The 17,980-nt window shown below is 35.2% G+C and overlaps 1 protein-coding gene across 1 annotated transcript in view; it reads right to left on the bottom strand.

Moving 5' to 3' along the window:
* Positions 1-17,980, bottom strand: part of ZNF385D (zinc finger protein 385D) — a 981,405-nt gene that overhangs the window by 481,630 nt on the left and 481,795 nt on the right. The gene's annotated exons all lie outside the window — the stretch shown is intronic.

Below are 17,980 nucleotides of genomic sequence, written 5' to 3'. Positions count from 1 at the left end.
TCAATTTTCATTAGACCATGTACATGAGCAGTTGCAACACAGTTTTGATTAGCTAATTATGTAGAATTTTTTTATGAAGAGCATAGCTACTTGAGTACTTGCCCAGTTTCTCCGCTTTTCCTCAGAAATTGTACTTACATTCTTTAGATGAAGGTAAAAAGCAATTAGGATGATTATGCTAATAGTAATTGCATTTAGAATATTTACTCTGGAAAATAGTATATAATTTGACTCCACACTATTGAACAAACCCTCATTAAAATATCATTCTGAGAAAATATTGATGCTTATTTGGAGGTGACAGATTTATACTTGTCTCCTACCACTTTAAGAAGTGTCCTAAGAAAACAACACGTATCATCTTATGGGTTAGTTTGTAGAGACATACAAACTATTATCTGTTTTGTTCAAAGTCATGACAATGTCTTGGTAGCTTGTCTTTTCATCAAGAGCTCAATTTTTTTTATGATGTGATTATTTGATCTGTAAGAATTTGTGCCTAGGAAAAATTTAAATTGATTTATAAACTTAAAGATATATATTAATATCTTTTAAAATAATTTCTTTATCTTTTAACATAAACCAACAAATTTCTTTCCCCTCAAAAAATAAAAATAAAACTAAATGATTTTTCGAACCAGAAAAATGTCTCACCAAATTGACTACATCAGTTACATACTCTGGGCCTTCATTTTTCACATCTATAAAATAAGATTTTGCCTGATCATGAGGGTTTATAATATATATTCTGATATAAACATTTATTATCATATGAATCTACCATTCATTCTTGGTCATGCTATTTCATGAAGTGAATAAACACATACAATTTGACAGCGTTTCCCAAGATTCCTGAAGCTTGGAATGACATAGGTTTAAATAAATTTGCTGGAAATGATGAGAAATGCGTTTTGTTGAGGCACAATGCTGCCCGCACAGCAAATAAGGCATATTCATTACAGAAAAGAAAGTCATTTCATTTTTGTTACATTCCATCAGATTGCTGCACATATAAGGCTAGAATTTACGTATGTGGAAAATGGGATTATTTAGGCAATGCACATTATTATCATGGAAGTTCTTTCAGCAGCTAATGTAGGCTGAACTACATATAAGAACAATTGGTCTGAGATTGAGACATGCTACCACATCTCACCCGTTTCACTCTCTTCAGCAGGAAACCATATCTACTAAGTCAAATCTCTTGTCTTTCAAAGGGAATCGGTTTGTGCACCATTTTGTGATATCCTCAGTGTATGTTATTAGAGGGTTGCTAAGGCTTTTAGAGCTGACATGTAACATAAAACACACAATATAAATGCAGATGGTTTGCAAAGATAAGGGAGACATAGGATAAGGCATATCTGATCGGTTGTTACCATTTTGCAAGAAATAATTAGGATCACTAAGTTTGGAAACTAAACCTATTTTTCCATAAAAATGATATTATAAATGATAATTATATTCTCCAGTCAATTGAGAAATTCCTTTTCAACCCAGAATGTTGTTAAACTGAAATTATCAGGCATTTGGCACAGAGTGTGCCTTGCGAATAGTAGATAACTCTGAAAGTAGCCTTGCCTAAGTAAATCACCATTCCTTCACTGGAATTGTTATCTGAGTGCTTCTCCTAATGTCTATCTGACATCTAAGTTTCTATCCAATATTTATCCCCTAGAATAGTTGTGTGGCCTCAACTCTGCTATTAAGTTGGTTCTTGACCTTGGCTAGTGGTGTGTTAGAGCCAGCTTGTAAGGGCTCAAAAGAGCTAATTTTTAAATGTTCAGAAATTTTATAAGCCACGTTTTCAACATAGCCAACATTAAAAAATTAATTACACATCCTTGCAATTATACTAAAAACACAGGCAATAAATGGCCAGAACTCAACAGTTCTTATTTTACTACATTTTACTATCATCTGTTCTCTAAAGTTTATTTATGTGTATTTCATCTGTACAGTGGAAATACTATACAATGGTGTGCTAATGCATAGTTTTTTCCAACTCCAGATCCAGTGACATTATACAGGGAGATTGAAATTGACCATATGGGAATATTTACACAGCGAAAATTGGCAAACACTTTAAATAAAGGTTGATTTATTTGCTTGTTGATTTATACACAAGGATCATGAAAGTATGACCCTCAATCCAAAATTTATCTGCACTTTTTTTTTTGTAAATAAAGCTTTTCAGGGAGAATACAGCCATGCTCACTTATTTTCATTTCATCTGTGGCTACTTTTGAGCAACAATGGCAGAATGCAGTAGATATAACTCGGAGACTATATGGTCCATGAATCCTAAATTAGTTATTATCTGGCTGTTTAAAGAAAAACTTACCAACTTCTTCTCTAGATTAAAGAAAGTGGTGGAAAAAATGTTAATAATTTACATAAAAGCATATCATATATGCATGTGTTACATTGAGAATGGCAGAAAAAACAAATGAAAATTTCTTTCAATATTCTAAAATTATTATCCAATTCAGTAAAGTTAAATGAAGTTCCAAAATTCATTTTTGTTCTTTCATTCTTCCCTTACTTGCTAACATAAACTAAAATATCAACTAACATTTGTATTGAACTACACTTATTCACAATAAATTCTTTGCTGAGTCAAATAATAATCAAATACTTATTTATACCCTAATATTGTGACACAATTGTTAGCAACAAAATTTGATGAAAAAAATAGTGAATTTCACAAGTTTACGTAGATTTTATGAAAATATTTTTACTGGGAAAAGAGCAAATGGAGATATAACTTCATTTGTCAAATCATGCTTAAATTGCAATCAGAGATTAGCTCTGCATACATAAACCAAGAAAGAATTATGTGAGAATCAATTGGTTATAAGACATTTGCAATGAAAAATTTTATATATTTTATTGTTACTTTAAGTTGTTACACAAATTTTATATCAGTGAAAATTATAATAAACTTATATATATATATATATATTTTATATGAGGGTTTTCCATGGAAATAGAACAGGGTGTGTGTGTGTGTGTGTGTGTGTGTGTGTGTGTGTGTAGAAAGAAAGAGAGACCGATTTATTTAAAGAAATTGGCTCACACAATTGTGAAGGCTCTGTGAGTCTGAAATCTGCAGGAGTTACAGTTATAGTCCAAAATAATTCCTCCTAGCTCAGGGGAGGTCAGTCTTTGTCTATTAAGGTCTTCAGTTAATTGGATAAGGTCCACCCATATATGAACAATGATCTGCTTTACTCAAAGTCCACTGATTTAAGTGTTAATCTTATCCAAGAAAAAATACCTTCTCAGAAACATCCAGAATAATGTTTGACCAAATATCTGGGCATGATGGCCCAGTCAAGTTGGCACATAAAATTAACCATCACATAGATACATGGATAATTTTTCTTACAGTATCAGTTAAAACTGGCAGCACACACTGATCCTGGCCTTCTCTCAATTCTACCTGTCTTCTAGTTGTCTGCCTATTTCATCCAGACTGTTTATCTTCCCACCATAAAGTTAAGCCTGGATGATGGAAGAAGGTTTTCCTTCCTCTAAGTCATAGTATAGATGTGTCTTGTACTTAATTTGCTGCACAATGATTGTAGATTTAGTAACCGAATCTGGCTGTGATTAATGGAGTAACGATGAGGAAGAAAAAAAAACTTTCTACCCCTTTTCTTGGTTCAGAACTGTGCAACATTCTGCATTTGACATCCTTTCACCTCCCGTCCTCTCTAAGCACCACCCTTCAATGATGCTCCTCATTGTGACTGACTCTGTTCCTTATCCTTTTTGAAGAAATAAAACTCAAGCAGATATTGGATGGATGGCTCTGAAAAACCACAATTTTTATAACTATGAGTCTTGTTCAGGCCTAGTCTCATCGAATCTTAAAATGCTTCATTGTCTGTACTGAACTGGAGTGCATCTGTACAAAGAAATGGAGGTATAGACAGCTGATATATATTTATGGGATAGAGTCTAGTTAACATTTGTCAAAGACAATTATAAGCTGATGGAATTTGAGTTCAAACACATGATTAGCACTGACCTCGCATAAGCAAATCTAATAAAGAGTTGTATATTTTTAAATAGATCTCCCTACCTAATGACATTAACTTAATTTTTCCCTGTGGTGTGATTGGATCAGCAGTGCCCCTGTGGGTCCCCTCCCATTACATACTTTCATTCATATAGCATTCATATAGGTGGGCCAAATGACTAGAACATCTGCCACTCCATTCAATGCCACACGTTTTCAAAGGATTTAACATGTTCCTTTTCTTTTTTACCCCTCCAAAGATGTCCCCTTGGGAGCAGCATTTATTGATCCTTTCTTATGGATGTGTCAAATTGCCCCATTATCCTCCCCACTAGGAGATAAAGGGTCCCTTCTCTATGGAGAATCACCTACAAATTTTACCTTTGGGAAATTTGTATGAGGACAGGACTTTAATGGATTTCTGTAGTTTGTGAAGTGACTATTTCATGAAGGGAAATGTCATGAAAGATATTTGGGTTTGTGGATTTAGTCTTAAATAGTTTGTTTCTAAGTATGCCCCTTAATTATCTACTACCAATAATTAATTCTGACATTTTAGAAATTATTCAAGGAAACTTAACTATGCACATTAATACAATAGCTTGTAAAAATAAATTTATGAAATGAAGGGAGAACATTTGTAGATAGAGAATTTAAAAGAGCAAAAAACAGCAACAACTAAAATCTGAATGTTTTCTAAGTCTAGCAGATGGTAAATTCTATAGAAACAAAATTAACACTTTGTTTTAGTTTTTAAACATTTTAAAAATTATTATATGTCAACTTCTGAGTATTAGGGAGGCAAATAGTAAAAACACATATGGAATTTGCTCTCATGGAAATTGTTTAGGAGAAAAATCGTGTGACAGAACAAAAACAAAATAGGTAATAAGAGTAACAAAGATGTTGCATAATGTTCCTTAGGTCACATCTAACAGAAAAATTATAAATTTAAAATCAGACAACAAAGTGGCTAAGACTTACCCTAGGCTCTAGAGAGTCTCAAATAATACACAGAAAAAATACTCTTGAGATACCATCTTTTCCTATATCACTAAGAATATGTCAGGAATTGAAGAGAAAAAAATGCATGGTTAATTAATTGATAGAATGAGTTAAAATATTGTTGTCTGTGAATTGTAACAGAAGGTTTTTAAATGGGTTACACATTTCCATTGAAATAATATTAATACACTGTAAAATAACCTAACTACTTACTAAAAATACATCACAATGAATATACTGTTAAAATAAAGTGATTAAATGATGAAGAATCTGTTTACTTTCTTTTCCCCCTTTTATTCAAACTCAATAATTGCTCCCCCCCTTTTTTGGAAAAAAATCTCATAATTTTTTTTAATTCTAGTTAATTATTCCTCAATTGCTTGGTTGCAAAATTTTGTATCAAGTATAATAGTTCAAAATTGTGTTGCTTCAAAAATGTTCATTAGGTGGTTAAATAACTGTGTGGAACTTATAAAAGTAAGCTAGTATGGACTTTCAGATTTGCGAGGGATTAGAAAAAATCTTTTATATTGTGGTATATTGCAAAGAGAGGAAGTAAAAAAAGTAATAAAATAAAATAAAATAGGGGCCAAGGAAGAGCCTCGAAGACCCCTATCACTGAATAGAAGTTGGAGGAAGAACCATTGGGAAGCAGACGGAAAAGAGAAAGAGAATAGTAAAAAGGGGTCAGGGATTTCTCGTGGTTCCTAGAGTTTCACAAGTACCAGAGAGTAGAACAGAGAATCAAACATCAGAAGGAACAACCGAGAGTTTATTAGTAACGTCTGGAATAGTTTTCAGTCTTGCTGCGGAAACAGAAGATTAAGAATTGAAATAAAATGGAAACAGCAGGTCTAGTTACTTTTTCAGGAAGCTTGGCTAAAAAGGAAACAGAAAAAAGGGAGAAGGGCAAGTAGATGGTAGAGGAGGAATGTAAATGAGTAACAGGATGTTAAAACTGGACCCATTTTTCTCATTTATCCAAGATCTCAAATTGATAACAAGAAACATAGGTGGCGAGTTTTCCCAAAATGAGGTGCCCGTTCGTCTAAGTTCAGGTTGCCAAGGTGACAGCAGAGGGCCAGGTCTGTGGCTCATGTCTGACCACCTGCTACAGCCAATGACTTGCTCAAAAAGCAGGACTTAGAAGATGGTATCAGAAAAACTACTTTACTCCTCTCCTTACACCAGTAAAAGAGGCTGCAGGTCTAGAGATACTCAGGAAACTATAGATGACTTCTTCAGAGAGTAGACTGTGTGTGGGGAGTGCCCTTGACATTTATGAGATGTACAGTAAGGACATTTGTCAGAGACCTTAATAAGAACAGTTTAGGGGATGCAGAGGGCAAACAACCGACACTGAAATAGGCAACAGAGAAGCAACTAGCTGAGGCTGCTTGTAGTACTAGAGGAGAATACCTGAAGCAGCTTTAGTCCCACTGATACCACATTAAAGGTCTTTGTTTCTCATGGATCAGATGGAACACACATGAGAAACACAGCAGGCCTAGTATTGCCATAGATCCTCCCTAAGGGGCCAGCTAGAAGGGCAAGGAGACCTCAGCTGCAAAATGGGAGAGGTGAGGCGCCAGACGACCTAGCCTGAATTAGCACTGTATCCAATCAGGTGGTGGAAATGTATTGGCCTCTGTGGAAAGAAAAGTAGGAGATGATCCTCAATGATAGCACCCAGTGGGGAGGGGTTCCAGGAACCCACAGTGCTCCTTACAGAAGCAAGAGATGGCTTGTAATGTCCGTCTGTCCATCTGAGACTGCCATTTTATATTAATTAGAATCAAATAGGACTTTATTGCCCCTTAACTTTCCTCAGAAAAAAAAACTGGGGAGAGAAATTCCTCAGGGAGAAAGGAAGAGGCTCCAGGGGAAGCATAGAGAAGAGTACTTGGGTTTAGGGGAGAAGGATGAAGTATGTTTCTCTGATGCTACCTTGTGTATGAGTTTTCAAGGGCTGCCATGACAAAGTACCATAAACTGAATGGCTTAGAAATAGAAATATATTATCTCACAGTTCTGGAGACTAGAAGTTTGTGATCAAGTGTCAGCAGGATCAAGCCCCCTCTGAAGGTGCCACAGAAGGGTCTGTTCCAGGCCTTTTTCTTAGCTTCTGATAGTAATTTGGCTTGTGTCAGTAAGTCCAATCTTCACAGAGCATCTCCGTGTGTGTGTGTGTGTGTGTGTGTGTGTGTGTGTGTGTGTGTGTGTGCGCGCGCGCCTGTGTGTGAATTTTCCCCTTTTTATAAAGACATTAGTCATATTAGATGAGCCCACCCTAGGGACTTCATTTTAATTTGATTACCACTTTGAAGATCCTATCTGCAAATAACATCACGTTCAGCTGTACTGTGGATTTGGATTCAAACATATATATATCTTTTTGGGGAGATGCAATTCAACCCATAACATCTTACAAACCCTAATATTATGTGCAGGTTATATAAGCAAGAGAGGGAATAATTGATGTATAGAGGGAGAGAATTTGAAGGTAATAGATCAGTCTCAAACTGAGAAAAAAAGTTTTCCATAAGACTAAAAGAAGTGGGAAAGAAAGAATGATGGTAGACTCAGGCAGTATAATAAAAGTTATGGGGCCAGGAGCGGTGGCTCATGCCTGTAATCCCAGCACTTTGGGTGGCCAAGGCAGGCAGATCACCTGAGGTCAGGAGTTTGAGACCAGCCTGGCCAACATGGTGAAACCCCATCTCTACTAAAAATACAAAAATTAGCTGTGCATGGTGGCAGGCCCCTGTAATCCCAGCTACTCAGGAGGCTGAGGCAGGAGAATTGCTTGAACCTGGGAGGCGGAGGTTACAGTGAGCCAAGATCGCGCCACTGTACTCCAGCCTGGGTGACAGAGTGAGACTCCGTCTCAGAAAAGAAAATAAAAGAGAAGAGAAGAGAAAAAAGTTAAGTTATGGTGACACAGACAGGTATGAGAAAAGGTGCTATTTTCTTAACGAAGTAGAGAAATGGCAAAATGGGCAGCTCAAGTATTCAAGAGAAGCAGCAGCAGAATTGCTGATGGGAAGGGGTAATAAAGAGTCAAAAAGATAAATAAGGATTGACTTGCATTATGGAGAAGCCAAAGGAAAATAGACACCATTGAACTTTCAGTGGTTTCAAACCACATTGGTTGTATGATTGTGGTTTTTATAATTTTGTTTTTGGTCTCGAACAGTATTTAAGAATTTCAAGGTGGGAGAAGAGAAAGTGAATTTTTAAAGCAGCATGGCAGAAAAGCAAACCCACTTGGAACTGGACTAATATAGGTTTGGATTTTACCTTCGACAATAGTTGTACAGCAAGTTTATAGGTTTTCTAGAAAGTTATAATTTCATCATTTGTAAAATGGTTAAAATCATACTCTATAAGATTTTTATGAAAATAAAAGGATAGAGGGAAAGTGTTTATCTAATTATTGCTTGACACACAGAAGGTAATCAATAAACAGATATTTCATTATTGTTATTATTGTTCTGTTTTCATTGTTAAGACTCTCATCATCAGTATTATCTATCTAATGGATAGAATGAACAAGTAGCTATCCAGGAAGTACACTGAGATCACAGGTAAAAAAATATAAAAAAATACATTTTGATACCTTAAAGCACAGCTTTCAAGTAACGTGTGACTAGTTCAAATGTCTGCCCAGCCATCCTGACCACACCATTCATTTTTCAACCCCTTATCATGTTGGTTTTCTGAATGGCCTTATCATTATCACACACCTCATTATATGGTTATTTGGTTACTATCTTGTTTCCTCAGAAGTAAATGATATAAGACATGGGTTTATTTGTTTTACTTGTGTGTATCTAGCAATTAAACTAGAATCCAGCACACAGGAAATAATAAATATTCATTGATGGAATGAATGCTTTGATGTCACAGCAGTGGAAAATGTCCAGTTAATATTCTAACACAAGTGATTACATTAGTTTGAAATTAGGCTGAGAGGTCTTGAAATTTTCTAACAATCTGAGATACTAATTAATGAGGTGGTATTCTATTATCATTATCACTAAATGGTATATTTTTAAAGTTGTGAAGACACAGTAAGTTTCACTTACTGTTAAATCTATACTAATTCCCCCAGTTCAATAATCCATAGGATTATCTGTCATTGATGTAATTTAGAAAAGTTTCACTCTGTCTGCTTAATAGCTTTTTGAAAGTGAGAACTAAGCTGATCACAAATACTAAATCAAGGAAATATCAACAGCAGCAAAGATACTGGTCTCCATGTGTTCATGCAAAATATCCATTTTAATTTAACTGTAGGTTATATGATATTGGTTTGTTTCGAAGGCAACTGAAATTTTTCTTCAAAAATTAACTTCCAACACTTGCTTCGTGGGATAGGAAGCATTCTGAATGAAAATATCACTACAAGCAATGGAAATTAAAACACCTCAAATGAAATCTTATTTTTATAATTGAGATGGAAAAATTTGAATATTTAGAATTTAGGTGAAAGGGATGTTTGCCTGAATTTCTCAGCCTCTATAGTGCACACCTTTGAAAGTGCTACAGTGCCAGGAATATGCTGGCTCAGCACAGAAACCTAGAAGGAGAAATAATAGCAAATGACTGCCTCAGGTTTGCCCCAATAAATTCCTCCAGATATCTCTAAGAATACAACAATCCAGAGAAATCATTTTCAAAGTGTGCTCTTACCCTTAACTCAACTTTGCTTCTCCAAATACACTTGTTTGTGCTTTGCTCTGATTAGATTTAAAACTATTATTATCATTACTGATTTGGTAAAACTCATTAATGTAAGCAAGACTTTTCTCAAAATACACTTGAAGAAATATCAGGATTAAGACTTACTGGTTTCCTACCAAAACAAGTCCTATTTATTTGCAAAGGAGCTAAACATAGGTCTTTAAGAGATTTTAAATTTAAATTAAATTTAATAACATTTAAGAGACATTCACTCTCCCCACCAGTTTTTCTACTTCTTTTACCTCAATTGGTCTATAGCCCTCTGAAGTTAATTTCCAAGAACTATTTATTCGCATGCAAGATAATGCCAAGAAATAAAATGCAGATTAGTGATTTTTTAAACCATGCATTGTGGATTGTAAAGTCCACTTGTTTTATATTTTACAAAATGAAATAGAATAGAATAGAATGCAGAATGTCAGAGTAAGTGACATATTGTAAAGATAAGCATTTTTGGGACAATTTCTATTGCGTGTATGTATTTGGTCCTATGTAAAGTGTGATTTTTACAACAAACTCCAATCAGAAAAGCTTGAAAAACATAGGAGAAGAGAAGAAAATAGAATTTAGAGGTAAATAGGACTAGCCTGAATGGTGGCTGTAACACTCCCTGCATGATATCAAGTAAGTCACGTAACCTCTCAGAGCTTTAAGTTTCTCATCTAAAATGGTGAGAATTCCAGGTATTGTTGATGTGGAAGAGTATTGGTAGATTAGAAGCACTGTAGACATAAGGCAGAACAAACTGGATTGTCATCGTACCTCATCCACATCTGCTTTTAGCACAGATACACATCATTCCAAATACGAATTGCACATTTATGGAAGGGAAGGAGGTATGACACAAAATGTAAAACATGGTAAAAAATAACAACAAACAAAAAAGTACCTTGCACAGACAGCTTATTCTTAAATGGCACTCATGTCGTCAAGCTGTTTTACTGCCCTGGTCTGTGGTCTGGGAGTTAGCACATGAGATATGCAAAGATGAGTCATGATCTCCATAAATAATATTTTAAAAGGCAACTTAACTAGCCTTTATGTGAAATATAAACCTCTAAGCATTTTATTGTGTCCTTAAATAATTTAGCTCATTGAATGTTTTCCCCCCTGAACTCATTCAAATCAGTTATCTTTAGAAGTTCATTTGAAATTCTAGCCATGCCAAGACAGAGTACCAACAGTATTCCGAAGGTTGAAAGTTGCATTGAAGTTGAGAATTGGCAACAATGAGAATTTCCCTCTCATCAAGTCTAGCTATTTTAGAACTCAGAGAATTAAAAAAGAGATATTCCACATTTTATCAAAGCCATGGTTGTAAATTCTAGTTTCCTAATAAGGCAACCATCTCTGCAGACTTTTAATAATATCACTTGAAATTATATTTAGTTTTTAAATTTTATCATCCAAACAGAAAATTATTTTCACTGTACAGGTTGTATAGCTCAATTTAAACATAATCATTGTCTTAGATAACTTACAAAAACTTTTAACATGTTCAAAACTTTCACCTGCACTTAGGAAGTTCAAAAATATCCAATGATAGAATGCTCGTTTGTGTGTCTCGAGGCAGTTAGATACATGTTTTCCATTCCTTAAAACCTCTTAAATTTTTAAACTTGCATAGTCATATACATCACACTGTATTTTTAAATTGCACTAAGCCAGATAATTTCTGATTTATTTTCCTTTGAACAACATAACAAGAAAAACAACAGTATTACCTCTATAATAATTAATTAAAATTAAACAAATTGAGACCATTAGGTTAATAATCCACCATCACAAATACTATCTTAAGAACTAGTATGTTATACTTAGTCAATTCATCTAATACTACCTCTTGGAGAGCATGATTTGTTAAAAAATTAAGATTAAAATATTATATTGGCATAAATGCAAAGAAAAATTTTTGAGCCAATGTTTGAAGCCAAAAACATCCCTGAATTTTAAACTTTCTAATTCTTTCTCATTTGCTCTTTCCTTTCGTTTGTAATATGATTTATCTTTGTGATGAAAACACACTTTATTTTCAGCTGAAAGACTAGTTATAGCTATGACTTTACAACAGCAAAGCTCACCTTATTTTGTTATTTTGTTTAAAGACTTTCTTTGTAATTATTTATAATTAATATAGTTTGTGAGTGGTAATTATCCTCTAAATTCATGGTATATGGGCTCCCTCCAGTGGCTAATTTAGCATCCACAGATCTGAAATGTCTATTTTAAACAACTGAGTTATTTAAGTAATGATCAGCAATGGTTTCAATATTGCTGAGTTTAAACCTTACAAGCAGCAATAAGTTTTAGGTGAGCATGTAACTGTAGTGTTACAACCCTTTTAGAAGAAATGTAGAGCTTGACACAATGCCAGACATCATGCCAACCTCTGAAGAGTCAAGATATAAAGTGACCTCTACCAGGAGCTCATGGCAAAGAGAGGACATAGATGTTTATAAACAGCAAAAATCACCACCCAGCAAAATACAGAGAGGTGAGCACAATAATGATGGCATGCATAAAGTGAAGTAGGAACACCATAGAGTAAATAGCAGATAGACCAGGGAGAGCTTCTAAACAGATGGTAAAATAAGAATCTGTGGTGTGGAAAAAAAGACATTCCAAGCAAAGACATGCACGTTCCAAAACCCAGATTAAAAATAGGTTGGTATATATGGAAAATGAGGTATTTCTATTTGACTGATTAGAGTTCACTAGGGTAACTGGTAAGAGCTAAGTATATTAAAAAAGATAGGAGTCAGAACATGGCGGACAAGAGATTCCTACAAGTAGCTGGAAGATGCCTTTTTGCTATGGTTGAATCACTGAAGTGTGTGGCATTTTTTTTTTTTTTTTTTTTTTTTTAAGACAGAGTCTCACTCTGTCGCCCTGGCTGCAGTGCAATGGTGCAATCTCGGCTCACTGCAACATCTGCCTCTGGGTTCAAGTGATTCTCCTGCCTCAGCCTCCTGAGAAGCTGGGACTACAGGCTCATAGCACCATGCCTGGCTAATTTTTTTTTTTGTATTTTAAGTTGAGATGAGGTTTCACCATGTTGGCCAGGCTGGTCTCAAACCCCTGACCTCAAGTGATCCGCCCACCTCGGCCTCCCAAAGTGCTGGGATTACAGGCATGAGCCACCATGCCTGGCCCACTGAAGTGTTTTTAAACATGAAAGATTTCCCTCTAGGGAAAATAAAGTATAGTGGCGGTATGCAGGACAGGTTGGAGCAGGAAGTGAAACCAAGTTTAGGGGATTCAACTAGGTAATATTTAGGAAAGAGCTAAATGATAAAAGAAGGTGAATAGCAGTTTGCAAGATGGAAATACGCAGGCAGTCAAGGGATGTTAAGATCTTGGACGTATGGCAGGGAAAGGAAAAAGAGTATGAAGTCTCCTAGAAGTTTGATTTACATTAAAATCAAAATTTTGTGTCTAATTTGTAGAACTTTTTTAAATGTCAAATAATGTCACCATTTTTGTGATTTCGACAATGACAATTACATTTAATTAGAGAAATAGTTACTTGGGCCACATTAAAGTAAAATTTTTGACTTGTGTAAGGAATTCCTCTCTTCGACATTTGGAATTAATGAGGCTTCTGATATATCCCTGCTCCCATGACAATATGACAATAAAAGAGATGTTGTGACTCTATGTTTCCACTGGCAAGAATGTTAATGGAGACCAGAAAAAAAGAAGCTTGGGATGCCTGTAATTACAGCACCTGAACAGTTTACATGATAAACATGTTAAGTTTGAGTAGGAAAGAGCTCACCTTTGGGATCTTTGATGCTTTGGATATATGTCACTCGTGGCTGCCTCAAATATCTATATTTTAATAGATACTTACCCATGGTGTAGATACCAACTTCCTAAAGGTAAATGAAAAAAACAAAATAAAACAAAAAATTTCTCTGCCTCCCCTAACACTAAAGCATACATATGTGATTTGGGTTCTACAATCAGATATACCTATGGGGTACTTTAATTTTGAACTGAATTATGTGGGGGCAAAGAGGTGGGGCCTGGGCCTTTTCTTCCCCCTGGTATATTTTTATGAACAGGGAAGCATGTCCCTCGAACCAACAGCTATAAAAGAGCTTTCTATTTAGGAGGTACTTGATTGTGGTAGAATTTGTATGATTTTAGAGCCAGAAATTACAGTATTATTTTTCTGATGCAATGATTCATGGATATGAGAGACGCAGTAGTTCCTTTTTGGGAGTGTCAGGGGGTGGGAAGGGCTCATGATGTGATATCAGAAAATGTTCTTGACATTCACACTAGGTTCTGTGTTTGTATTTCTCCAATGTGTTCTTAATACTTTTTTTTTTAAATGCTTAAACTAGACAGAGGTGAGTTTGTTGTCTGCAATGGAGGATTGTGGCCAAGACACAGACTTCTAGAAGTCATTGTAGGCAGCAAAACTTTAAGAAAAGAAACTGGGATCCTTTTTCTGATGGCTGTGTTTGTAGGCAGTGAGGAATGAGTTACAATTAGAGTATGGAATATGGGTAGTCCTTGAAAGGCAGTCATGAAATAGCTACTACTGACGTTATCACCCAAGTACATATGAATACAGACCTATTAAAGGCAAGACTTTGGCTGATCAGGTGGAGGCTGCAATAATCTTGCCCCTTTCGACTCTGCTAGTTTGGAGGGGTTTTTTACTACCTGAGGTAAGAATGCTTAGACTAGAGAATACAATAATGGTACTCTTGAGCCTGCCACATGGCTATTTCAGAATTCTCACATTATTGATAAACAGGCAAGAGGGGGATTAATACATTGCCTGGGTGACTGATATTGATTACTGAGTAAGAACTATATAGTAAGAACAATATAATAAGAACATATACATCAAACACAGGAGATCCAATGTGCTTCTTCTGAGTATCCGTAGTCTCATGACTAGCTGCAAAATCAAGACTGTGGCGGCCATCCTTATTTTATTTTATGCCCCTTACTGCATCATGTATTTATTTAGTTAACTAACTAAATTCTCCTTTTTCCTACTTCCATTTCCCCTTACTATTTTATATAGGGTGTGCTGATTGCGGCTAACTCTCATTTATTTTCTGGGTTGCAGATGATTAAGATGAGACAGTGACTGAGCAAGAGGAGAAATGAACATCAAACAGATTTTTTTTTCCAGGTAAGCTATGAACCATCTGGTGGATTGGATGACATGTTCAGAGGAGGCATCTTGCTTCTCCTCTAGCCCACCCTAGTTGCACAGTGGGTATATGGGTGGACAAACAGAAATTTTTGATTTAGGATTATATGTGCAGAATTTCATATAGATGCATTCATGTGATCACCATATTAATTTAACCAAGACTGAGACTGGAGTCTTATCTTAGTGTGTATCGAAAAGAAGACAGCTAAAGCCTACTCAATACCCAGCATGGATTTATTATTTTTGTTGTTATTTGTTAGTTTTAAACAAACTGAACCATCTAGCTTCCACCTTTATATCAACCAAAACTTATTGTTCCTCTTTATCCACCTAGAGGTTTATTTTATAAACATAGAAAGATGACTAAATCATGTGCACTGGGATTGTATTTTTGTATCGTCAAATGTTAGACTATGAAGTATGCGAATGAAAATGTACAACTTTCCATCCTTCTAGCATTTAAGTATTACTTTTGTGGCCAATTTATTTTAAAACAAAAAAGAAACAATGCACGAGAAGGAGATAAAATTACATTTCAGTGATGTTCAATATCACAAAAAATTTTATTATCACCAAACAATGAAGACACCTGGGCACATATTCGCTAATAAAACCCCCCTGAGATCTAGCATAATGGCTCTACTTTACACTAACACAGCTCACTGTAATGGAATTTTCCTAATATAGATACCTGAATTTGATTTCTGGAGAGTTTCATTTTCATTGCTATTGGAAGACAAACTTCATACATAAACACATAAGAAAATGTTGTTCATGCAGAAACTATTTCCAGATTTTTTTCTATGTATAGTTCTGTATTGTTTCATATTATTTATACTTCTAGTCTGCTTCATTTTAGTTACTGGAAAAGAACTAAGGTAGATAGATACATTATAACTTCCAATTTACCAGAATTTGTAAATGCAATATCTCTAGTCATTGTGAATGTGTCAGTTAGGAAGTATTAGCCAAAGTAACACAAGCCAACTAAAGATTACAAAAACAATAGGCCCTTTTTCAAGTAACAAGAGCCTGAAAGTCACTATTTTCTGGACTGATTGATGAAGCAACTCAATTATGACAAGTTTTCCCAGATCTTATAAGCTTTCCCCTGATAGAGCGAAGGCTACCACGACTCTCAGCATCACATTCATAAAGATAATGTCTAAACCAAAGACATAAAGGAGACATTTTTCCCTATGCATCTCCAGTTTTACTGGACAGGAAAATCTTTCTGAGGATCCCTCAGATGACTTCTCCTCAGGTCTCACTGGCTAGAACTGGGTTACATGCCATTTTCCCCATTACAAACAATTAGGAATGAGATTATAATATTCACATTAGGGCAAAGTTGAGTTATTCCCTCAGACAATGGTTCCCATCAGGAGAAGGGTATATTTGTTATTCCCCAGTGGGACATTTTTCAATGCCTGGAGATATTTCTGGCTGTCACAACTTAGGCAGGAGGGTGTCCTACTAGCGTATAGCATCTAGATGCCAAGAATGATACTGTACGTGCTACAATGCCCAGGACAGCCCCCTATGACAAAAAATTATCTGGTCCAAAATATCAACAGTGCCATAGTTGAGAAACCCTGTCTTAGGATTTAGCTCACCTTCCCTGGTCAAATTGCCTTTTGATATATAATCAAGATTATATATCAAGATTCCTTTCACGAGGAGTTTGATAAATTTTATTTATTTATCAAATAAAATCAAGATTCCTTTCATGAGGAAGCAACAGTTTCTCCCATAGGGGAAAAGAATCTATTAGATCAGTGGTTCTCAAATTTCAGAAAACATCAGAGTTATCTAAAGGGCTTGTTAAACACACATTACTGGTCCCCATTCCCAGACATTCTAATTCAATATGTCTGGGATGGAGGCTCAAAACTTTGCATTTATAACAAGTTTCCAGGTGACAATTATGCAGTTGCTCTAGGCACCACATCTCCAGAACCACTGTTAGATCATGCCTCTGGAGACTGTGAATAAACATTTATCAGTTGTGACATTAGACACCTAACTTAACCTTTTGTGGCTTCTGCTTTCTCCCTGGTAAAATGAACAATATATTAAAGGTTTACTGCTTTATATTTGGTGCCTTTATGCTTGCTTTATATTTGCTCCTACTAAACATAATATATTTGCTATACTAAAGTTTTGTTGCTTTATATTTAAATTCTCTGTAGCCAAATTTCCCACTGAAATGATGATTCCTCCCTGCCCTACCCCCAATGGTATTAGAAAAGTTGAAGTCTTGCTTAAGATATAGTAAAAATTGAACCACTTTAAATAATAAACAGACCAGTTGAATTCCTTCTAAGTAAAAGACCAAAAACAGCTAGCTTCAATGTCAGGTGATACGGTTTAAGTTAAGTGGTTGGGCAGGTGGCAAGACATGCTTTTCAACCCTATGTTCAAAAAAAGCATTTGAGAAACTGCACTAAGAGTCTAAGTAGATTATTTACAAAACAAGAAACACAAATTGCTAGTGAGAAAATGTTCAACCTAACAAAAATGAAAGATATGCCAATTAAAACAACCATGAGATAGTTTCTATGTTTCAACAAAGATAAAAGCAGAAAAGGGAAACATTGAATGTTGGCAATTTAGAGGAAAACAGTTGGAGCCACATCTCACACTATTTAGCAAATTTAACTCCAGTTGGATAACAGAGTCAAATGTGAAAGGCAAATCAAATTATGGAAAAAATCAAATAGAAAATAAAATGGAATATTTTCAGATCAATGGAAGAAAGTAACCTATCCAGCTTCAACACATGAGAACAACATTGTGACCTCTTAATAATAATGTTGTTATTGATTATAATAATATATCTTTGCTGATTAGTATAACAAAAAGAAAAAGAAAGATCTTAGAAAAATGTCAATTTAAATATATGAGAAAAGTGGTTAAGATGCATGCTTTATTAGTGTTCATTTAGGTTCTAAGAAAAATAGCAAAACAAAGCAATAGATACATGGGGCCAGAATAAGAACTGTCAGTTCACAGAAGAC

The sequence above is a fragment of the Pongo abelii genome, chromosome 2 (assembly GCF_028885655.2).
Source record: "Pongo abelii isolate AG06213 chromosome 2, NHGRI_mPonAbe1-v2.0_pri, whole genome shotgun sequence".
Taxonomy (NCBI): Eukaryota; Metazoa; Chordata; class Mammalia; order Primates; family Hominidae; genus Pongo; species Pongo abelii.
This window is presented reverse-complemented; position numbering and strand designations above follow the sequence as displayed.